Genomic DNA, 24,355 nt, shown 5'->3' on the forward strand with positions numbered 1-24,355 from the left:
ATTTTCCTTCTCACCGTCTCCAATCCTGTCCTTCTAAAGACTTCGTTAACAGTTTGGTTTGTATCAACGATCCTTCCCCTGCTCATGCAAAACTATATGTTTGTTTGTTTGTTTAATTTTTTTTTTTTACAAAAGGAGACTCTTGCTGTCTACAGTGTTCTGTAACTTTATTTATTTTCCTGCTACCGTTTCATGGGTGTCTCTCCAAATCAGTACATTTAGCTAAAAACCATTATTTTTAATGGCTTCAGAGTATGTCATGGTATGACTTTATCATAATTTATTCACATAATCCCCTATTGATGGATTCAGATTGTTCACAACCCCCCCCCAAAAGCCCCCACCAAACAGTGCTGCTTATTTTTCATATTTTTTTGAAAAGCCTTTACCCTGTGTGATATTTGAAGAGAAAAGTTGGTGGGCTTATTTTTCATTTTGCTTTTACTTATTTATGCTTTCATTGGGTTTCATGAGCTTAAGCCTTTAGCTTTTCTAATTTGCTAATTTGCCTTTTGGAACCCTTGCATGCCGGCCTGTCGAAGCTGCAGTGCAGAGTCCCTCAGCCGCAGCACCATTGCATTTGGGGCCAGGTTAGTTTGTCGTTGTGGGAGCTGACCTGTACGCTGTAGGCTATTTAACAACATCCCTGGTCTCTCCTCACTAGATTCTAGTAACATGCCAACCCCCACATCAAGTGGTAATGACCAAAAATGTCACCAGACACTGCCAGTGTTCGCTGGGGGGCTAAATCCCCCAGGTTTGAGAACCACTGCTCTAGTGGAACTCAAATGGTTTGAGTATTTCTTGTCTGCATTTGGGGCAACACCTGCTCAAATTAGAGAACAATGGGAAGGGGATGGGAATGCCAGTGAGTTGTGCATGATTTTATTTGACTGGGGTTCAGGCCGTTCATGCGGTGTATGTAGTCCAGCCCTTGGCACTCCAGATCTTTCAAGCCTGTAGGAGGCGGTGGCACCCAGGTAGCCAGTCACCTGCCACCCCTCCTTATCTCTCTCCTACCAAATCTCTCCATCTTCCAGCCTTGGGCAAAATAACCCCACTTGGGTGTATCATTGGGGGGCTCCCGACTTTCCATGTATGCCTTTTTTCTGGAAAGAGATGCACTGTATATGATTTACGTAGCTTTACATTTTACAAATGACAATTTATGGATGGTTTGCTTAATTAACTGGATGTGTGTCATCATATCTGAACAAAGCTGGGCATCAGAACCTTAATCAGAAATATGATCCCAGAGCAAAGCATTGTTTGTTTGTTTGTTTTTACAGAAAGTCAGATGACCTTGTGTTGGTCTGACTTAATGCCTTTTTAAAATAGGTGACTATAAGGGCGCCTGGGTGGCGCAGTCGGTTAAGCGTCTGACTCTTGGTTTCGGCTCAGGTCATGATCTCAGGATAATGAGAACGAGCCCTGCCTCAGGCTCCGCGCTCAGCTCAGAGTCAACTTGAGATTCTCTCTGCCTCTCCCTCTGCCCCTCCTGCTCATGCTCTGCCTCTCTCTCAAATAAATAAATCTTTAAAAAGGTAGGTGGCTATAAAGATTACTCATGTTTCTGTGGGCTGGGGAATAAGCCATGTGCATGTCCCTTCTTTGGCCTTAATTGAGAGCTTAGCTGATCGAGACTCAGTTGTCCTGTGTTTGGTTGGCATTTTAGCTCTGATAGCTCTGTTGTCAAGATGATATGCAAACATTACAATTTATATGCACTTAAGAAGTGGAATGTCCTCCACACTGCTTTGTGTTTGTGATTTATTTATTTATGCCCTGCCTTCTACCCCCCATCCCTGTGTAACTACTACCCAGATTAAGAATTAGACTGTTTACAGCACTGTGGAAGACTCTCGGGTACCCTTCTCAGCCAGTAACCACTTGTCTGAACCCCCACCTGTCTGACCTGTGACTTAGTTTAACCTATTCTTGAACTTCACGTAAATGTAATCATTTGCCTCTTTTTAAGAAAGCCTGATGTAGATAGAACACTTCCAGTTAAAAAAAATACAGAACATTATGTAACCACTCTTCATATGATAAAAAGATCACCTTTGGTTTTAAAAAAGATAATTTTCTTCCATCAATTAAAAATCAATCCATTTATAAAATTCAAATGTTTGTACATAGCTAATGTATTAAATCAGTCATATAGTTTATGTTCATGTGTTTTAAAATGATTAAATATACAGTACACATTTTAAGGCAATCTGTGATTTCTCTTCACTTTTGTTCATGTTCATGTCGTAGCAGTTTATATAGAACATTGGTTCCTTACTTCCTAACTTATGTAAAATCTTTCGTTAGGAAAAAAAATTAATTTTCTGTTGTCATTTTTGAGGATTGGGTTTAGTTGTTATTCCTTTGAGGAGTATGGCAATTATACTTGGTGGAAAAAGAGGATCTGGTCTGGCAGGAATTTTTCTTTCAGTGCTTGTGAGGAATCTTTTGAAATAGTTTTCCAGGTAGTAAAACGTCTAATGCCTTTTGGATTCACTGTGGTCTGCGAAGCTGACGAGCAACATCTCTTTAGGATAGTTGTGAAACAAAAACTGGGAGGGACTGACTTGTTACTTAGTCCTCATCGGTTGCCTTGGCAATAAACTAAACATTTCAAAATACTTGGGCAAATGCCACAAACAAATGATGCCTAGGGGTTACATTGTTCAAGCAGATGCGCCAAGACCACGTTTAGATGATAAAGGTTGCAGAAACTATACCCATGGAATAGGAGGTTTTTACTGTAAGTTTTCTGACTCTAATATAAGCTAAATGCATTAGCAAAGGGAAAGTCTTCTGCTCTACGTTTACAAATTATTTTTTAATAGCAATATGCGGTAATTTGCACTGTATTTTAGTCCAAAAGGTATACCTGTAATGATTTGGCTTTCATCAAACCAATTTAATGCCACATGTAAATGGAAAACTAACTGGATTATACCTGTCACAGTAGCTGATTGAGGGAAACATAAAACAGTGATCTCTGTGTCTAAGTAGTTGTTTGTTTGTTTGTTTGTTTTTGTAAACCTTTGTTCTCACTTTGTATGGTAGTATTCACAGAGGCATTTGTTGCCTGGGCGGCAGTACCTACGAGTCATAGGAATGAACATTTGTTACAGTATCTATTATTTTACTAGAGATCGTTCATTAAATATTTTGGGGAGTGGACAGATTATAGGGGGAAAAAAGGATTATTTTGACCGAACAGGAGGGATTTTCTGTTTTGTTGGACTCAATGGGAGATAGATACATAAATCCTATTGCAGCTTTAGAGTTTTGAGGGGGACAGGTTATGATGGGGGAATAAGGAATTCAGGAAGCCTCTTTCTCTCTTTTCTGTTTTCTTGAATTCTCAGTCTAAAATCTTCCTCTTTGGTGGTAAGCGACATTTGTTTTCAGTCTGGATTTTGAAATGTTGATACTTTCATGATGCGTTTGGTGAAAATCATATGATTCCTCATAGATGACTTGATTGTCCAAGTCATTTCTTCTGCCCATTTTGGTGGAAATACTCAAAGTTTTTCATGTAAAACCAAGATTGTCTTTATCTTTATGAGCTGTCAGTGATGAGGTGACCCATGCAGCGATACAAATCTGGAACTTCTGATGCTGTGGGTCAGAGATTACAATAAAAATACGAATGTTCATTTCAGAAGCAACGTCATTTTAGATTTTACAGAGGGCTTTAACCCAGTTACAGATAAAGTGATGTCTCAGAATTTTAGGGTTTTTGTTGTTGTTGTTGTTGTTATTTGTTTGTTTTGTTTTTTCTTTTCTAGAGAGGGAGAGAGAGAGAAAGGTGGGGAAAGGCAGAGCAAGAGGGAGAGAGAGGATCTTAGAAAGACTCCACGCCCGGTATGGAGCCTGATGCGGGGCTCGCTCTCACAATCCTGAGGTCATGACCTGAGCTGAAATGAGGAGTCAGATGCTTAACCCACTGAGCCACTCAGGCACCCCTCAGAGTTTTAGTTTTTAATTAATCAGTATCCTAATTGAGGAAAAAAAACCCTCCAGAATTTTATTGTCTTGAATAGTCCAATTTCCGATTCTGTGACTTTCTGACCCAGGAACATTTATGAACCCAAAATATCCCCTCAACTGACCTGGCTCTGCCTCAGTTTCCCCATCTGCAAAGTGGGGCTACTGCTGTCCATATGGCACAGTTGGTGGGAGGATTAAAGTCCAAATGATTTTAAACATCCCAGCAGTTTCTGGCTCTGCAATAGTTGGCATTTTTATTCCTTTTATGATAAGGGAACTATGTTGTGTTAGTGGAAGCCAGGCAGATAGACTTCATTCAGTTCCTCGTCTATCACATGCCAGTAGCTTGGGGTCCTGCCAGGTGATTTAAGTCACGGGGTCTCAGTTTCCTTGATTGCAAATTGGGTATCACAATATTTATCATTTAGAGTTGTGAGGAAAAAAAGATAATATATTTAAAGTAAACAGTGTGGGTCTGGGCATGTAGTGCATTTAGCAACAATAGCAACTGTGGCTGTTATTATGATTGTTGCCATCATTTATATTATTATTTAAGTATATATCCACATCGCTAAAGGTTTGTTGCCATTTCCGTAACCCAAATGCTATCATCTCTCCCTGTATTGTTGCAATAGCTTTCTAACGCGCGTCCCTCTGTTGGCACAAAAAGCCTGCACAACTGGCCTTGGCCTGTCCTCCCCACCCTGCCCCCATGTTGCTTCCCTACAGTTCTTTTTGTTCTTCAGCCGCCAGGGACTTCATTTATTTCTTCAAGCATGTTATGCTACTCCTTGCCCAGGGCCTTTGCATATGCTGCTTTTTCTCCTTGGAATAGTCCTGTGCCCTTTTCACCTCCCTTTCTACCTTTTCACTTGCCTACCCACCCTTTTCTTAAATATCCTCCCAGGTCCTTGTGCTTAACCTTAACTTTGCCTTGCATTTAATTATTTAAATACTTGTCATTTTATACTTTTTGTGTTTGCTCATTTAATGAATTCTTTGTCCCACCCTAGACTATAGGTTCTGATAGAGCAGAGATGATGTCAGATTTGGATTACCATTGTATCTTCATTTAGAGCCCCACCACACTCATTTGCTAGGGGAGGGAATGACTAAGTGGATGACTGACACGGTAAGAGAAAATATCTGCGCAACCTTTGAGGAGAGAGAGGAGGTTGTGGGGTGTGAGATTCATCCCTGGGAGAAGCATCCAGAGAAGGCAGATTAGGTAAAGTTCCGGCCCTCCATGGAGGAAAAGCGGTGTGTTTATGCAGGAGGGTAAACGTGGAAATGAAGGAATGCGGGGAGGAAGGAAAGAGCTGGGCAGGAAATAGTTGTGGAGTGTTGGAAAGGGGAAATAACTGAGAAGTGACTTGATAGAAAATTGTGCGTTTGTTTCCTCTGGTGTAGTTCTTATTTATCTGGTTTATACATTGGTCAGCCTTGCTTTTTTTTTTTTTTAACTCTGTTTTTACAACATTTACTTTATCCCCTGCCATGTCCACTTATTTACACAGACAAACTTACGTACCAAAAACAAAGAAACAATATTTCTTTGTTTAACCTTTGTTTTGTCCTGCTTTGCTAGAATACTGCCCCCGCCCTTTATCATTTGCTTTCACTCTTATAATTTCTTCTCTCAAAAATACACAAATAGCATAAATTTATATATGTTCTCTACATTGAAGTGGATTTGAATCCCCTTACCATGCTCTCCTTACCATTTCTGATTGTCTAAAGCTTTAGCCCTTGCTTCTCATCTCAGTTGTTCGTGTCACTTAAATGAACAGAGAGACTTTCATTTTCGGGGAAGAGACCACTCACTCAGTGTCAGGGGCTGAGTGGTTGCCGAGGGTGAGGAACCAACTATACATGTGGAGGTTTAGGGTTTTTCTTTTGTAGTCTCTAACCTTTCCTTTGGACATTATGTTAAATTAGGATATAATTCTCATCATATAAAATAGAGCATTTTAATGTGTTCACATCAGTGGTTTTTTAGTATTCGTCACTGTCTTGTACAAGCATTACCACTATCGAATTCTAGAATGTTCCCATCAAGAAGAAGCCCTGAAGCTATAAGCAGTTGATTCCAATTTCCCTCTCCCCCATCCCCTGGCATCCACCAATCTTCTTTCTGTCTTGATGGATTTGGTTACTGGATATTTTGCATAAACGGCATCATGCAACATGTGGCCTTTTATGTCTGGCTTCTCTTACTGAGCATAATGTGTTCAAGGTTCCTCCTTGCTGTAGCACGTGTCAGTTCTTCAGTCCTTTTTATGGCCAAAGAATGTTCCATTGTAGGGATATACCACATTTTGTTTATCCATTCCTTAATTGATGGACTTTGAGTTGCGTCTGCTTTTTGGCTATTACGTATAATGTTGCTCTCAATATTCTTGTTCTGGCTTCTGTGTGGACTTGTGTTCGGCCTTCTTGAGTACATACCTAGGAATAGAATTGCTGGGTCCTGTGGAGGAATTTGGAGACGGGTTTTGACAAGAGCTGTACCGTTTTACATTCCCACAAGCTGGGTACTGGTTCCAATTCCAGTTTCTTCATATTCTTGCCAACACTTATTATTTTCAGTTTTTTGATCATCGCTATTATAGTGTGTGTGGAGTGGCCATCGTGTCTTACCATTTAAATGGTGGTTTCTGGTGGGCCGTGATTAGTCCCTCTCCCCCACTCCTTTCATTGAAAACAACTGATACTATTCTTGTCATTTTTTGTTGGACCCGGATTTCAAAATGGGCCTTTTTTTAGGACTGAGGGAGTCTTGAACAGTGTTGGAAATACTACTTTGGGATTGGAAAGGGCATGCTTGCAGGAAGTAACTGAAACGGAAAATGGCAGTTATGGCCTACAAATTAGGATTTATTCCACCAAAATAAGCCTCAAGTAAATATTCTCATGTATAAATTATAGAAGCCTATCATTATAGGAAAAAAAGTCAAAAAAGTAGTTTGGGTAATAAAAATTTATGTCTTTCTATGGTTTTTTTCCCCCATGTTTGACTTTTTTTTTTTTACTTTAAATGCTCATTCTTCATATGCTGTTACCACAATGATTATTTATTTGTAGGCTAACCTTATAAAATCCTTTAGAAAAGGCTCTGCTAACATTAGCCAACCCCATTTTTTATTCTGTTATTTTGAGTGGATAAAACATCATGGCCAAGGGCCCAGCACTTGGAAGTATAAACAATTACTGATTCTTTTCCTCACGTTCACTAGATGTAGTTTAGTATTAAAAAAAAGGTAAAATTCCTCACTTTCCATTGAAGTTCAGCTATCTTAACCCCCCCTAAAATTCTGTATATGGCCTTTTCATCGTACACCTAGAGAATGTCAAATCAACACCTGTGTATTTTGGTTACTATGTAAGATCACCACCATCACCCATGAGCAGGTAATGAGTACTTCAGTTATGTGGAGAAACTAGTCTCTGATCCGTAGGAGCCTATAGTTGAATCCAGACGGCATTGATTCCTGTGGATACAGGGGTATGAAGGATCTGCAGCGTATACCAGGCAAGAGGCAGCCAGTGAGGATAAGGATGCACGAGGCAACGATGATATGTTTGATGCAGGAGTGGAAGACATCACTCCCGCATTCCTAAAGTAAGGAAGCATACTGAACTCTGATTATTCTGGGAAGAGCAAATTAAGAAAAATGTTGGAAGGAGACAAGTCTTTGTTGAGGGCCTATGGGTGCCAAGTGGTGTTACAGGTTGACTGAAGTACGGAGGGTAAGAGCTAGAGCTCTTGGAGTCACATGGCTTCTAACTGGATCTTGGCACACAAAGCTCCTGTTTGTGGGATTAAGGTGAAAATGAGAGTGTCCACCATATATATGTTGCTGTGAGGATTGGAGGGGGTCACTATAGGCAAATCCTCTATTTGGGGCCTAACACATAACAAGCACCCAATAAATGCTAACCTTGTTGTCACATTTGTAATTGCTGTTATCTTATAATTATTTCCATCATGACTCGAGGAAAGTAGTATTACACTCATTTTTCATGTGAGGAAATGAGGCTTATATATTCAAGAGATTTGCCTACAGGAGTGGTTCTTGTCTGGTGATGATTTTGACCCCCCAGGAAACATTTGATAATGTCTAGAACACTTTTCGTTGTCATACTTGGGGTGCACTGTGATAATATTGTATAGTGCATAGAGGCCAGGGATGCCGCTGAACATTCCACAGTACACAGCACAGCCTCCATAACAAACAGTAATCCAGCCTAAAATGTCAGTAGTGCCAAGATTGAGGAACCCTGGCCAAGAGTTATGGACCTTCTAGGTAGGATTTGAACCAAATTTTCTGAATCATACGTTTATACTTTCTCTTGAAATGATTCCATTTCTTCATGAGAATCCAAGGAGTGAAATAAAGTAAGTGTTTGACAAGTCCCTTTAAGATAGTCTCATGCCTTGAGACTCAAATGTGCCTTTATGGGAAGGGTGACAGGCCAAGTCCAGAGAACCGAGGTGATGTGGGAGGGAAACGCCATTCATTTATTCCTTCGCCATTTGTTCCTGTATTGATTGGAGCTTCATGTATCGATTTGTGTGTTGATTGTCAATTCTCTGGGCACTTAGTGAGCATCAACTCTGTGCTAGTTGAGGGTCTCTCTTGTCATGGAGCTTCTCTTCTGCTAGCCAGACATCACCCTGAAATGGGAGAGAACATTTCTGAAATGTAACATAAGAGAAACAGTTATTCAGTATACGAAAATCCAGTTGATGTAGTTGTGTGGTTGGGACCCTCCCATTAATCTTTGTTTATTCATTGACAACTCAAACACATCATTTACTGACATCTTGCTAGGCCCCGTGTTAGGTCCTGACATTGTATACTCAAGGAAATCTGTCTTCTGTTTGTCTTTCCAGAAACCCTCATATAGCCCTCAGAAAGAATTTGCAGTTTTATCATTCTCATTACCAGTAAAAATCTTTTCAGAAACAGGAGATGTTTGGTCTGGATTTCAGATGACTTCTGGAATTGAGGTTAATACTTGGGGAAGCAAGATTCTTCCCTGGATATTTACTGAGCCCTGTGGTTTACTTTTAATAAGTATTTTAGTATGAGCTACTTTGCTGGGTTTTGTGGGCAGAAGCATAAAATACCTAATTTCCTTCACAAAAGTAAATGCTTCACTTACAAAAAAAAGAGAATGGAATTGGAATAAAGCGATTCTATTTTTTACAATATATCTATTTGGATAGAAATTTCCTTACTGATGAAAAGCAAGTATGTACACACATACCTCAAAAAGGTCTTGATTCTCAACAGTTTGTATTTATCCCATGAAAAAACAAGAATTGCTACTGTTACTATTATTATGAACTCCACTGACCCAATACCTCAGTGTTTTTTTTAATGATTTTTTATTAATCACAGATTTTCCCACAGTGAGGAAGAGGTAAACAGTTCCCCTGGTGCTGGGAAGTCCCTTTTTTAGAAATGTGTATTCACCATGATCAAGCTAGGCTAATATAGGTATATTTTGTGTGTGTATGTGTGTATGTGTATATATGTGTGTGTGTGTATTGTGTGCATGTGTATGTGTGTGTATACATGTGAGTGTGTGTATTTATGTGTGCATGTGTGTGTATACGTGTGTGTGTATGTGTGTGTGTGAGTTGTGTGTGTGTTTCTGTTCTTGACTAAACAGAACAAAGAATCTGTGAGGCAGATGTACCCTGTGGTAGACGTAGGGAAGAACTGAGTCAGCATCACGGAGCTCGGTTTCACTGGTCACTCCTACATGATCTGAACCATTGAAACAGTTTAAATGAACTTGCACTGTCTGAACAATTGAATTTTTTCACTGTGGGGCAGCCAACTGTACAATCTTTCTGAAGTTCTAAAAATGCGTAACCATTTGTCATGACAGATGGTATAATGTTTGGTTGCTTGATCAAGTTTTGCCGGTTTGGTTCATCTCCCCTCTCCTCCTATCAACACTTAGTCTCCTTTGAGCCCCATGCACACTTTTGGGGATGAGGCCTCCTTTTTATTCTGTTTCTCCTTTCCTTTTCCTGTTCTTTACTACCTACTTCTTTTTTCCCCCTATGATTCTTCCACGCCCATCGCTTACTAAGTTTTTATGGTTAAAGCTCTTCAGAATTATATATGCTAGCCCTTGTTATTATTCTCCCGTTTATTTTTATTACTAGAGTTTTGGAAAGTTTGTGTCCACCAGTGCAACTGAGAGTGCATAGTATGAAAATGCAACTTGCTTTTGGAATATGTGATGACAAGATTTTTGATTTGGCCCTGATATGTATACTCTCTGCTTCTTTTGGTTCTGCTTTTCAAGGGCCTCTGGAGGCTCTCAGAGGGGCCCTGGAGAGGCAGAGGCCGTCTTCAGCGAGGGAGTTCTGAGCGCCAGGAAGTGTTGGCCATCTTGTGGAAGGCCAGCATGATGCAGTCCTGAGATTTCGCCACATGGGCTTTTGTCTCATGAATTTAAAAAGCTGTGAAACCACTGTGTGCTGTTGTTAGAACAAGGAAGGCACATGGGGTATGCACGGAGCTCACACACTTCTAGTACACGTGTAGTGTTCGTGATTCTAAATCTCATTTTCAGATAAAGCTTGTCATTTTCTAGATGTATTGTAGAGGCCAGAGGTTACAGGTATCCTTCTCGGACTTTTCACGCACCTTCCATTTAAACTCACAGGAAACTGAGTCTCCAAGATGATGTGATTTTGCCTTGCAGCTTTTTATGACCTTACAATTTCCTTTTGCCTTCTTAGCTAACCAGTTCAAATTAGAAAAATAATTCATCTATGGCCACATGTTTCTTAACCTCCTCTCCATTTCTTCCCTGTTTGTAATTTTTGTTCTTTGTTGACTAGAAGCTAGAATTTTAAAGTAACGAATATTATAACAACCATTAACTGTTTAACTAAAATTTTAATGGTTACTCAATATTTTATTTATCTACTTATTTTAAATTTAATTTAATTTTTGTTTTTGTTTTTGATACTCGATATTTTAAAGGTACTCTGAGCTAAAAACCAAGAAGCTCTATATGGTCCTGTCTAGCTCCAATTATTTGAAGATTTTTTTTTTTTTTCTTGCCATGGAGGGAAAAAGAGTGAGGCCTTCCCTGACCACTTGATGTTATACTTAATCACAGCTGCTGGTTGGTTTCTTTCCTAATGCTAAAGAACATTAGTGATTATGTATTTTAATCATTTACTTATTTGCTTGTTTATTGTCATCCCTTCCACTAGACTATACACGCTATAAGGGCAGGAAGAATGATAAAATTTGTTTACTCTTCCTCAGTACCTAAAAATATGCACGATATGTAGTAGATACTTAATAAATATTTGGTGAGTGAAGAAATGCAATTTTAGAGGAATGGCATATAGAGTTATTATGATTTAGTCCATTTAGTGTATACAAGTTATCTGAAAATCTACCTTGCAAAGCAGATTTGGAGTGCAGGAGCTATGTTTGCAGTACTAAACTTTTTTTTTTTAACTGAGGGATTCATTTTACTATTCTTTCAACAGATTCTTTTTTAAATGAAGAATTCATATAATAATAAAAAAGTTTCTTTTTTTTTTTTTTTAAGATTTTTTGATTTCTTTATTCGACAGAGATAGAGACAGCCAGTGAGAGAGGGAACACAAAGCAGGGGGAGTGGGAGAGGAAGAAGCAGGCTCATAGAGGAAGAGCCTGATGTGGGGCTCGATCCCATAACGCCGGGATCACGCCCTGAGCCGAAGGCAGACGCTTAACCGCTGTGCCACCCAGGCGCCCCAATAAAAAAGTTTCTTAACTCAAGAACCAGTTTATAATTTGAAGCTAAGACTTCTTTTCCCTAGGAAAATATATTTAGCCTATTGTAAATTTGTACATGGAACAGTAAGATTTATGGACTTTTATATGTGGATCCTTGAACCCATATGTTAAGAATTCAGGCTCTTCTCTCTGAAGCTTTGTATAGGGAACAAAACTCTGATAGTTTAAAGATGGAGCCCTTTTACTTAAAACTCCATGAGCCTATGGACTTGTAATCAAAACCACAATTATTGTTAGATTGGTTCCATGTGTAATTAAGACAGGAAAAAAATACAAGCCAGTAAAATGAGTAATGCAAGGAAATTCTGATGCACAGCTTCCTTTTGAAGAGGGTTTTACACACTCATCCCTGTGTACTTCTCTGTCAAAGATTCTTATCTTGGCTGCATAGATTGTTCAGAACTTGCAACCTAAAGGAAAACAAAGTGGTCTGCTTTTTCTTCGTGGAACCCCCCAAGAAATTCATTCTGCCTGGGCCAGGTTCTCTTGGACATGATTTCCCCCAGCACATGGGCGGGTGGTCTTACTGCCTGACTTGTCTTTTATTTAAAATTCCTGTGGGACACGATGGCGCTCATGGAGCCATGTTAGAGATGCCATAGAACACCTCATACCTGAGGAACGCTTGCATGTTATTTTCTTGCCGTGGGCGGGCAGTCTGTGGATCTCCTACTTCTTCATTCTAATTAATGGGGGATTCAGAACTGTATTAGGAGGAGATAGACCCCCTGAACTATTATTGCTTTGATGAAAATAATGATCAGAGATTGGCTAGTGCCCAGAGCAAATGCATGAACTGTGCCTCATTTTGCATTGCGCTGCTCTAAGACAGTTGTTTAACAAAGGCCTTTTATGCTGCTTAAAGCCAATTAATAAATGGAAATAAGATCTCATTTCTTTTACACCTGTGGCTGAATTTGGTGAGTCTCAAGGACATATATACAGGCAATACCTTTGTTTACTAGGTGCAGTAATTAAGTTGGGACACTTGGGACACTTTATTGCACTTCTGTGGTAGATAAACCACTTTGATACCTTTATTTGCTCTCTATACAGCCTTTGAGGTACTGACCTCATAGAAGCAGTTAATCTTCCAGTGACCTATTTTGCAGTAATATGGACACAAAGGTGCTTCTCTAGAGTTGATCTAAAGTATTGTGTATTTAGTAACTCACTTAGATGTTGTGAGTGTCAGAGACTTAAGAGTTGGCCATATATTTGATGGTTCTCTCTGTTTAGCAACTTTGTTTGTTGGACAGCTACTTGGTAAATTTTTTTAAGAATATGAATATATGGGTATATGAAATTACAGTTTTTTACTTACTAATAATTTAACCACTATTTACTGACTCTGTAGTTGCTTACAGCAGTAGTTATTGGGGATTCAGTGATGAACTAAAACTAGGATAACCATTTAAGGTTTTAGTTCAATTGAATACCAACACAAAGATGGACTCTGGGACAGCAGATGTAAACTGGGACTGTTCCAGGAAAATTGGGATGAATGGTCACCTTAGTTAAAGCAGGTATGATCTCTGCTCTCATGGAGCTGCAGTCAATGGAGGAGAAGGATATTAATTCAATAATCAGATAGTGAATACTAATTTACAGCTGTAAAAACATTATAAAAGACCATATAAGGGAATTTGACTTAGTCTTTGGGTTAGGGGAAACCTCCCTAAGGAATTAAATTATGTGCTGAGATCTGGAAGAAGGTAGAGATAAAGTATTTCAGAAGGAAAAAGTGTGCAAAAATTTTTGGTGTGGGAAGGGAGTATGTGTGCCCAGGAAAAAACAAGAACACCAGAGTGACTCAAGCGTAGATCTCAGTGCAGGGCATAGAGCGGGATGAGGCTGGGAAGCTTGGGAGAGCTCACACGGCGCAGGGCCTTGACTGCCCTGGAAGGATTGAGATCTTTACCCTAACTGAAATGGGAAGCCATCATGGAATTTAAAAGGTGGGTGTGGGGGTATATAGGTAGGTGGCTAGGTGACATGGCCAGATACGGTTTTTGAAAAGATCATTTGGACTGCAGAGTGAAGAAGAGACTGAGCAGGGATGGCTGGACAGAAGCAGGGCAGGGAGCAGGAGTAAATCTGGGGAGGGTGGTTAGGTCAGTCTTGTGTTGTCCAACTGAGAGACTGTGGTGACTTTACCTAGGGGGATCACTAACAATGGAATTGGAGCAAACGGATGGATTGGAGAGATATTTAGGAGGAAACCTCAAAAGTACTTGGAAACAGAGTCCTTGGAAACATGGGGAATGAAGGGTGTTTAAAATTATTTTGAGTGTGTTCGGTCAGCCTGATTTGTAAATTAAAAATGGGCTCACTGAGCAGAGACCGTAGACCAGATGGAGCTGGCTGTCCTGACTTCTCAGACCCCGAGTCACTGGAGATCGTTTCTAAGAAGTCTGAGACTCAGAATTATCTTTTCTTTTTTCTGTTTTATGGTTCAGCACACATTTTTCTTCTTAATTCTACAATGTGCCGTAAACATTTTTCCATGCACTGGACAAAAATCTGCACTGAAACCTTGAGGACTGAAGTTGAATAACAGAGTGATCGTGAAAGCAAGTATTAGCATAAGGTTAAAAGCACAGGGCCTGGCAAATGCCTGCCAGGGGCATTACACTAAAGGAATGCCTTCAAAGCTCCCTTGTGGGGCCCTGCCCCCACCCCTGGAAACTCAGAGAAGTCTTAACTCTTCAGTATCACCAGGGTGCCATGTAGCGTGTGGAGGGGGAATCGCATAAGGAATGAGTTGGGTGTTGGGGGGAGAGTATAGTTTTTTTTTTTTTTTTGCATTCTTACGCAAGAGTTGAACTATTATATGATCCCAACCAGGATTGCTGTGTCACTGATTTCTTACCCTGATCTCTTCTCAACCAGCCTGTAGGGCAGCGTGACTAAGATATCATTTAGGAGGCCAGGACAGTAATTTTCTAAATAATACCTTGGTGCATTGAAGGGGTTAAGGGAAGCATTCCCAGATGCTTCATCCATGACCAGGGTGCATCTTAGACATTGGGCCAACTGATTTATTACATGGTTCTTTTATGAGGCCGTTGCTCATATTGAAGTGTGATGTAAGAGAGCTTATGAATTAAAAATAAAAACCCACAGGGTCACGTGAGTGTGTATTAACACCAGTGAACTAAGTATATCTTTCTTTGTAGGACATAATGTCGTGGGTAGAAGAATTTTGCTTTTGCAGATGGCATAGTATCAGACTAACGTTAGTGTTTAAATATTTGCCAAATGATGACATATTGTAGGTTGCTTCTTTCCCAGACTCTGGATTTGTGTTTCATTCATTCTGTCTCTCTTGCTGATAAGGCATGGACACTTTTTAGTGACAGTTAAACCAGGTCTATCTTTGGGGCCTTCCTACACTCTTAGTTTAGATACTGTACTAAGAACATCAAAAATTCTGTGAGCATAAGAAAAATTCTCTTTACTCCTTAGATAACTATATATCAGTTTTATGGCATGCTAAAATTCTTAATATGTTATCTTGAATGTTCTTCCCCAAATGTTGTTGCAATTAAATAAGAGGAAGAGGTTTCTCTTCACTTCTTTTGCTGAGCTCTTTTATCTTGGCAAATTATGAAATTTCTATCCCAGTAGAGACACAGAGATTCAGTTTCCATTAGCAGTCAGTTTTGCGTGACTGGAGGTGAGGAAGGATGTTGTTAAAAATTCTAATTTTCTTTTAATTTTTGGTCTCTTCCCTTTTGCATTTCTTTATTTGTTGTAAGCTGAGTATTTTAAGCAGGCTCATCTATCTTTGGTCCTTCATCCTGAGCCGGGCATTGGCTGGCTGGAAGAATTGGGTATTATTTTTCAAAAGCTTAGTCCAGATTTTGACATCTCATTGCAGGATTTAACACTAAGAATGACCAAGGCCAGCGTTCAGGGATAATTCAGGTGGCTTTGACTCCTGCTCGCCAGCTCATTATTTTACTAAGCATTGAGTCATATTTTAGATTAAATGTGGTTAATTTTGTCCATTCAGCTCTTAAAACACTGAGTTAGATATGTGGCTTGGGTTGAAACTCTGTTCCTGGATTATTGTTCACTATGAACTTGAACAGTCCAAATTTTTATTTGATGGCAGTATGCTCAGCTTTTGAAATTAAAAACTAGAGCTAGTATTCAAAATAACTTTTTTAACATGCCAGTTTTGATCTTTGATCAAAAGATCAGTTTTGATTAACTCCCTGAAAAGACATGTAATTTCAACATTATGTGTGTAAGTGGAGCACCTGTGTTGCTATAAGTTTATTAGAGTCTTTCTTAGCTTGAAAAACCTCATTAGTGGGGCGCCTGGGTGGCACAGCGGTTAAGCGTCTGCCTTCGGCTCAGGGCGTGATCCCGGCGTTATGGGATTGAGCCCCACATCAGGCTCCTCCGCTATGAGCCTGCTTCTTCCTCTCCCACTCCCCCTGCTTGTGTTCCCTCTCTCGCTGGCTGTCTCTATCTCTGTTGAATGAATGAATAAATAAAACTTAAAAAAAAAAAAGAAAGAAAAACCTCATTAGTGACAAGGAAATAGTAATGCCTACCTTCAAGGGCCACTGTGAGAGATAAATAAGACCATTCATTCATTTGCTCCTTCAACAAACATTTCTTCAGAATCTGCACTGTGCAAGGCCCCATAGTAGACAATGAGAATATGACAGAAGCAAACCAAACTCTTGCCCTCATGGAGCTTATATTCTGCTTAATATTTGTAAAGCACATTATGGGTGATTAATAAATGGTAGCTCTAACTGTCGCTATAGAAAATTTTTCTAAAACTTACGGTCTAAGATACGTTGTTAAATTATTTGAGAACTTTCCTTATTTTGAATTTGAATTCAAGTAGGGGTGTTGAAGAATTTCTGTAGATGTATTCGCACATTAATTTTAAGGTTTTAAAGTAGTGATTTTTAACCCTGACTGCACATTAGGATGGGCTGGGGGGCTATTAAAATACTAAAGTACCAGTGTCTCGAGGCTGTCCTCAGAGATGCTGATATAATTGGTTTAGGGCGGGACACCGGCAGTGGTAGTTTTTAAAAAGGTCCTAAGGTGATTCTGATGGGTAGCTGTGGTAGAGACTTACTGCTTTACAGGTAGGAATATCTTATGAGTATTTATACATTGTGGGTAATCATAGATTTGCTGTTTGTATATGAAGATGATAGCTTGATGTGAGAGAGGAACTATACCATTAGCTATCAATTGAAGAATTTCAATGATAGGTTTCAGAATAAAATACGTGGCTTGGGAGAACCGGGATATGTGGACTGTAGGCATGATTGCTGCAGTGCACCTGTCACCTTAGGTAAGTCCTTCTAGCATTCAGATGTCAGTATTCTCAGCTTTAAAGTGAGGGGTTTGGTTCAGTACAGGGAGGGTGCCTGGCAGTACTGACATCTTGCTGTGCTGTAATGTATTGATTACCTGTTACCAGAATGACTTTCCTGGCCTGCTGCCTTGTTCCCTCCCTTCCCCAGAGCTAACCAGACCAGTGGTAGACGTCTAACCAGAGCCTGCCAGACCATCATTGGACCACAGACAGCTAATTCACTCTTCAGAGAGTTTGAGTAAAGCTGCAGTGTTATTGTAGTGTGTGAAGCATAGAAGCTTGAGGAATGGTTGGGGGACCTTGATGATCACCTTGGACCATGTGTGACCTGAGGCCAACTGCACAAAGAGAGACTATGTAGAGGAGTTGTGCGAAGAGGGGCACAGATTTCACAAGAATGCCCCTAGATGACCCCTGAGAATGAGGGCAAGGAGAGCTTTTTATCCTTGACTTCATCCCAGTTCCAGTCCCCAGGGCCCCAGCTGTATTTAATTCTTGTCTTTGGACAGCTGTGATATCATCTGCTGTGTCCTTATCATTTTTCCTTCCTTGTACTCCCTTCAGTGGGTTTCTGCCCTTTGCAACCTGGTATACTTTGAGTAGGATGTTAGGTTAGTAGACACTGTTGAGAAACAAATGGGACAATAATAAAAATAGAAACAGGGTAAGGAGAATAAGCAAAATAGTGCACGGTTGTGGAAAGAATGAGGAGAGTAAGTTATATAGTCTTAGCTCTGTCCCAGAATAGCTCAGTGACCTTATCCAAGGTGCCTGACACGACCAGGTTTGTCTAAAATGGGAATGGTGCAATCTCATGGGGATGGTGTAGTGAAACATTAGATTACCGTTGTAGAAATGCTTTGAATAGGAAAAGGGGCATCTCAGTGAGGGGATTGCCTTGTTAACAGATACTTGAAGAACGTGAGTTTTGAGATGTTTGCTCTCAGAGACAGATATGATAGAGAAGAGAAGCTGACTTATAAAATATGCTTACAGGACCAAATTTTTAAGTGTTGATTTAACTCTAAATGGAATACTTCTTTACTTCTGTCAGTTTTTAATTTTCATAGCTTGATATTTTTTCTCCCAATGGTTATTATCTCATTCTCCGAACTTCTACTTATTTGTTGCCTGAATGGTTTCCTGGATTCGTTCTAATACATATTTTTAGATATAGTTCAGTTTTTTTCATGAAGTTCTGCTGCAGATATGGGCAACAGAGTTTTTTGTGTTATGAGCTAATGATAAAGTTACTGTTTTTCTTTCTTTGGGTTCAAATGAAGAGCAAGAATTGGGTCATGTATGCAAACGATTTAGTTGGTTGGTTTCCTTCTTGTCCTTAGTTGGCACATAGTAAACTCATTTTGTTGTCTCCCACTCAGTGGGTTGGGCAGACAATGGGAAAGGTTTATAATTGGAAGAGTAAGGGTGTCAAGAGTTCAGGACTGAGGGGAGTTGGCCCTGCAGTGATCATGCTTAGCATTTGGACACCATTAAGCCTGACTCAGACAAAATTTTCTCATCCTTCCGCATTACTCTTCAAGATAACTTTTCACTGACACAGTCAGGTAACTAAGACAGATAAGGTGAAATATAAGGAAGATTGGATCAGTCAGTAGGTAGAATGTGCACAAAAATCCTTCCAATCATTTATGTGTTTATTGACACCAAGTGGAATAATTTCCCATCTTGGAAGTGCTGTTACATTTCTTGATCTCTTTGGGCATTAATATCATTCCCTTTCTCAGAGCCACATACACATTTGGTTTATTTAAGAAACATAAGTGTAGGAATTTTGATAGATTTTACTACTGGAAAGACCTAGGCCTTTTTTGTTGCATTTCAAATTGTTTTCTATTGCTTTAGTGGAAAAGGAGGGTCATCAAATGCTGCTCATAGATCTGACATTGAAACACAGGTTTCTTTTTGGGGGGAAGATTTTATTAATTTATTTGAGGAAGAGAGAGAGAGCAAGTGAGTGGCAGAAGCTGGCTCCCTGACACAGGGCTCCATCCCAGGACCCCAGGACCTGAGCTGAAGGCAGACGCTTAATCAACTGAGCCATTCTGAAGCACAGGTTTTTTCACTGGCAGCTTTTATGGAGTTACCTAACTGCCACATATTTAAGATTTCTTTAAAAGGTGTGAAGTTTATTATTTCCAGTCAAGAATGAATGGGGTATGCCATACTGTTCTTTTTAAAAACTTACTGACAAGTCGATTAAAGTTTATAGAATTAAGTTCAGGGAACAATCAGTAATTTGCAGAGGGTGCCTTTGTTTTTTGAGGTTTTTTCGGTACCTGTGTTATTGTCATTGTTTGTTTTTGATTGGTGTTACGAATGAAAGGCAAAAATACTGAAGGATTATAGATAGAATTCTGCAAAAACGGATGTTCACCCTAAATCACTTTGTGAGGAAGACTTTTCCAGGATAAACTCCTCTGGTAAACCGGTACAGCATGGCCCCAAGGCCTTAGGTGTACAAAAACGCTCTGATCAAGCAGAATATTCCAAGGGCTCAGAGGTTATCTCCTCAGAGGCAACCAAAGCCAGTCCTGAAGACAGACTGTTCTTTGGAATGTGCCGGCTTTGAGCAACCCAGGCCTGCTGAGGGAAGTCTTTCCTGCCCACAGGTCTAGCAGTACTTTTTTGCTAGTCATGGTGAATGGCATGCTGCTGTGTCTCTGGGTTTTGGTGTCTTTCTCAGAGAAGTGTTGAGTTTTGTTCCTCCAGGCGGCTCATTTCCCTGGGAAGGGCTTGATTTTTTTTTTTTTTAAAGGTTGTTTTTAATCTTTGTGAGATTAAAACCAGAGTAGCCTTATTTTAGGCCTCCTTTATCCTTACTCCTAAGTTAGGGAGTATCTGGAGTCTCTATTGAATGCGTGCAGGTGTTTAATGGAGGCTCTGCGTTTTGGCAGGCCGGACTGTGACTGCCTCCCAGCCCTCTGTGGGCCTGGAGACTTGTTCAGCTTACAGCCTCCCAACACATGCTTTTTCCTGGGACTCATTCCTTCTCTGGTTGTCGCTCTTTGCTCGGCCTTGTAGAGTCTCACCCACTACGTATACATCTTGCTATTTAGTTAAAGACTCAAGGAGACTCTTAAGAAGATTTTTAGGACCCACCCCTTTTTTTTGCATAGTTCCTTCCTTTCTTGCACTCCGGCCTACATATTCCAACCACCTAGTTCTGCCCGTGTTCCAGCCTTTTCCCTCTCAACGCACTGAGATTGCTCTGCTCTGCTCAGGTGGCCCCCTCTGCCTCACAAGTGGGAAAATACTTAGAGACAGAAAGCTCAATTGGTCATCGGCTCATCTCATTTGTTTCTCTTCCTTCCGGAATCATAGTCGTGACATGCCTATTGTTTAATGACCGAAAACTGTTGTTTCATATATTTTCTCTAAGTAATTATTTTCTGGTTAATTGCAGGGGGAGAGATAATCTGGTAGCAGTTACTCTGCATCGTTGGAAGTGGATTTTTTTTTTTTCCTAACGTAGTTTTTATGTACTGATTAAGAGTAGCACTTGAGAATCGGACATATGTGGTTCAGATTTAGTCTCCAACATTATCATCTCTTGATCTTTGGCATTTTGTTAACATCTCTCTGACTTATCTGTAAAAGCCCTTCCTAGGGTTTTATGAACATTATTTGTGAAAGTCCAAGTAAAATGCTTGGTATAGCTCCTGGCAAATATTAGAGCTCATTTTTGGGGGATGATGGTGGTGATATTTACTTGGGTGGTATTTGGCTTTACTTGCACTGTTAAGGGAAGATGTTACAAGGCAAAAAAATGCTGTTCTTATGTTAGAAAGTCAAGGTGCTGCAAGTCTTTGGCTGTTAGTTGTCACCAAAGTGGGATAGGATAAAGGAGAACATAGATACTTTTCCTTTTCTCTGCCCGCAGAATTTTCGGAGAAGTTACAGAAAAATTCGTTGATGACTTCAGGCATGGTAGTAAGAAGAGCTGATGCTTGTTCTGAAGCTACTCCTATAGCCTTTAGCAGCACAAAACTCCCGAACAGTGTGTGCAGAATATCTTTTAAAAATCAGCCTGATTGTATCTTTAATTAAGCTGTGTGGTGGGTGTGCTTATCATATTTGTGTTCATTTTTTCTTTTTTTTGGTACACTTGAAATGTTCCATAATTTAAAAAAAAACCTATCTTAACCCCTCAAATAGTCCTGATGTATATATTTTAAAAATATTGAATTAAACATACAAATTGCAATATGATGGGTAGGATAGGTTGCACTTAAAATACATATAGAACATTACCATATACTCTTAATGAAAGTATGTGTGTGTGAATATGAAAAACTTGGCTTAAAAAGAAACATCAACCTCAGGAAAGCAATTTCTTTTTGAGAAGAGAAATGGATGGGAGAAAAAGCAGGCAAGAATATAAGAAGGTCTTAAATTGAATCTGTAATGTTTTATTTCTGAAAAAAATGGAATCAGATATTCAGAGTAGCATCTTAAGACCTGGATGGTACTTACATGGGTGTTTGTTAAGTACCCTATATGCTTGAGATACACAGATACACATGCACACACATACATAACATTAAAAAGAAATATAATAAAAGAAATATAATAACATTCATGTTCAAGTTGGAACTAAAACTCTTTGCTTTAGCGCGTTGGTTCATGGATTTTTTTTTTTTTTTGGTTTGTTTTTTTAAGATTTATTTGTTTATGAGAGAGAGTGAGAGAGCACTAGCAAGAGGGGCAGAAGGAAGGGGAGAGAGAATCCCAAGCAGACTCCACGGTGAGCGCGCAGCTCGATATGGGGCTCGATCCCATGACCCATAAAATCATGACCTGAGCTGAAACCAAGAGTCAGATTCTCAACCCACTGAGCCACCCAGGCACCCCTTTTTTTATCAAGGCTTTTTGGGATGTGACGACAATATTCTGCACTGTGTTTTACCCTGGGACAACTCCACAGTACAAAGTTAAACCAGAGATCTAGAGATCTCCTGTGTATGTATTTGTAGCTCTATAACTTGGTGTGTGGTCTATCTAAGTTTGGATTTTGGGATTCCAAGCTGCAGGAACTTTTTCCTGGGCTGGATTGTGCTCCACGTCTCAGCCAGCCTCCTCTGAACCTTTCAAACCTCAAAAGCCCAGGATGGCCTCTCATTGCGAGGACAAAGTCCTACAACTTAAGGGCACCTTTCAACCCCCTCCCCTTTCTCCCTTGTTGCCTGCCACCATCATCTCCTCTTTCTTTCTGTCATCCAACCATCCTTGACTTCCTTTTTCTTTCATTGTTTCCTCTCAGGTTTCTTGTTCATTCCCTCGCTTACATTCTGGGCATTTGCACTTGATTTTTCCCTTCATCTGTAACTCCCTCCTCCTCCCCTCCATCTTCCCAGCTGTACATCTGTTAGATCTTAGCTTCGATATCCCCGTTTGTCTCTCTGTCTATCTATCCATTCGTCCATTTACGTTGTACAGTTCCGCCATGTTAGTGCTCATATCCTTACTGGTGTTACTTACTTGCCCATCTTTCCAGTTTAGATTTTAAGCTGTACTCAGGGAAGACCGTTTTCGTTTCATTGACCCAGCATCTCTGTAGCACCTGTATAGTGTCTGCTGTAATGTGGGCAGTAAATACTTCTGTGTTGAATGAATATATGAATGAAGGACAGTTGGAGCTTTTGACTTACATCTTCTCATTGGCTATTTAAAAAATACTTAAATAAAACATTTACAAATATTTTTGTGACTATTTTCATAAAATGTAAAAGAGGATTTGGGGTCATTTTGAGGTATATTTTAAAGTCAGAAAAATAAAGTGTTTACTCACAAGGGAAGCACTGTTAGAATCCATAGGCAATGATAGGCTAATTTTCTTTAAATAAATTAATTAAAAAATTTCTTACAAGTAGCACATGGTATAGAAAAAAATCAAAGGAGAGTGAGTGTTTAAAGTAAAAAGCAGCCCTTGTCAGCTCCACTTTTCCTTAATCCTATCTGATTAATAGGTTGAAATTTCAATAAGAGGATTCATTCACCTTCAAGAAGAAAAAAAGAAGTAAACGTTTATATATTAGAACCTTATAATGACTTAAGAAAAGCAGCTATGGTTCAGTTGAAGGGAGGATGGGAATAAAGCTTCACACTGAAGGGATTTTTTAAGTCATGATTTGTTTTTTAAAAAATACCATATAAAGGGTGCAGTGTCTCCTCCAGTGTTAGCTTGTGTTTCCTGTAACCTTCTTCCTCAAAGGCCCATCCTAAAAAAGGTTCAGCCTTGCTTTTTTTTTTTCCCCCTCTTTCAAAGACAGTATCTCCAAAATGGTACTAATTTAAGCCCTGCTAAAATGTCCAGATGCAGCACCTGGGAAAAATGGGGTTCAGAAGTTCTGAATTTGAAACTGCTTAAGCTAGGAGAATCTTCTTGCTGTCCTTGCATGTCTGGTTCTGGAAGCTGGTAACTTCTTTTGGGTGGGCATTGTTCCATTATAACAGATGGCCCCAAGTGTGGACGTGCCAGAGAGTGAAGCCCGAGTGTGAACTTGTCCAAGAAGTTGAAACACTTCTCAGAATATCTTCTCCCAGTGATAGCTATGCCATTGCAACTGCATTGGAAGAGCGAGCTCAAAGAAGCACAAAAGAAGCTGTAAGAGCATTGTAGTCCAGTATGGTAGCCCTAGGCACATGTGGCTATTGGGCACTTGAAATGTGACTAGTCCAAATTGAGATGTGCTGTGAGTGTAACATGCACATCAGATTTCATAGACTTAGTATAAAAAAAGAATGAAGAATATCTGGTTACCAACTTTTAATATTGGTTAATATTGAAACAGTATTTTAGATACACTGGGTTAAATAAGATAAAATTAATTTCAACTGTTTTATTTTGCTTTTCTTTCTAAAAACAGCTGCAAGAAAATTTTAATTTATGTATGTATCACGCTTTATGTTTCTATTGGACAGTGGTGTCTGCAGGAGAATTTTTAATGGGGATGTCCTGGTAAACTTTGTCCACCTTACACTTTGATTTGACTGTTTATTCTGAAATATGTTAGGTCCAGTATTAAATTAAAATCTTGAAATTTCTAAGTTAGTTTCTTAGTAGCTTGCAGTTTAAATGTAACAATAAAGCAAGAGTAGGACTTTTTTTTAGTTGTAAAAGAAATTTCTAGAAACTAAGAGCTTCGCAGAGCTAAAA

At 39.6% G+C, this 24,355-nt stretch overlaps 1 protein-coding gene across 5 annotated transcripts in view; it reads left to right on the forward strand.

Annotated features, from left to right (window-relative positions):
* The window catches only part of MITF (melanocyte inducing transcription factor), a 215,171-nt gene that overhangs the window by 50,101 nt on the left and 140,715 nt on the right, over nt 1-24,355 (forward strand). The window contains exon 1 of one of the 5 annotated variants that reach the window (XM_034658638.1): nt 2,731-2,752. The exons of the other annotated variants lie outside the window; for them this stretch is intronic. The gene's annotated coding sequence lies outside the window, so the exon portion shown is untranslated. Of the gene's footprint in view, nt 1-2,730; nt 2,753-24,355 lie in introns of those variants that run through there. 5 annotated transcript variants of the gene reach the window in all.

This window comes from Ailuropoda melanoleuca, chromosome 4 (genome assembly GCF_002007445.2).
Source record: "Ailuropoda melanoleuca isolate Jingjing chromosome 4, ASM200744v2, whole genome shotgun sequence".
NCBI classification, from domain to species: Eukaryota; Metazoa; Chordata; class Mammalia; order Carnivora; family Ursidae; genus Ailuropoda; species Ailuropoda melanoleuca.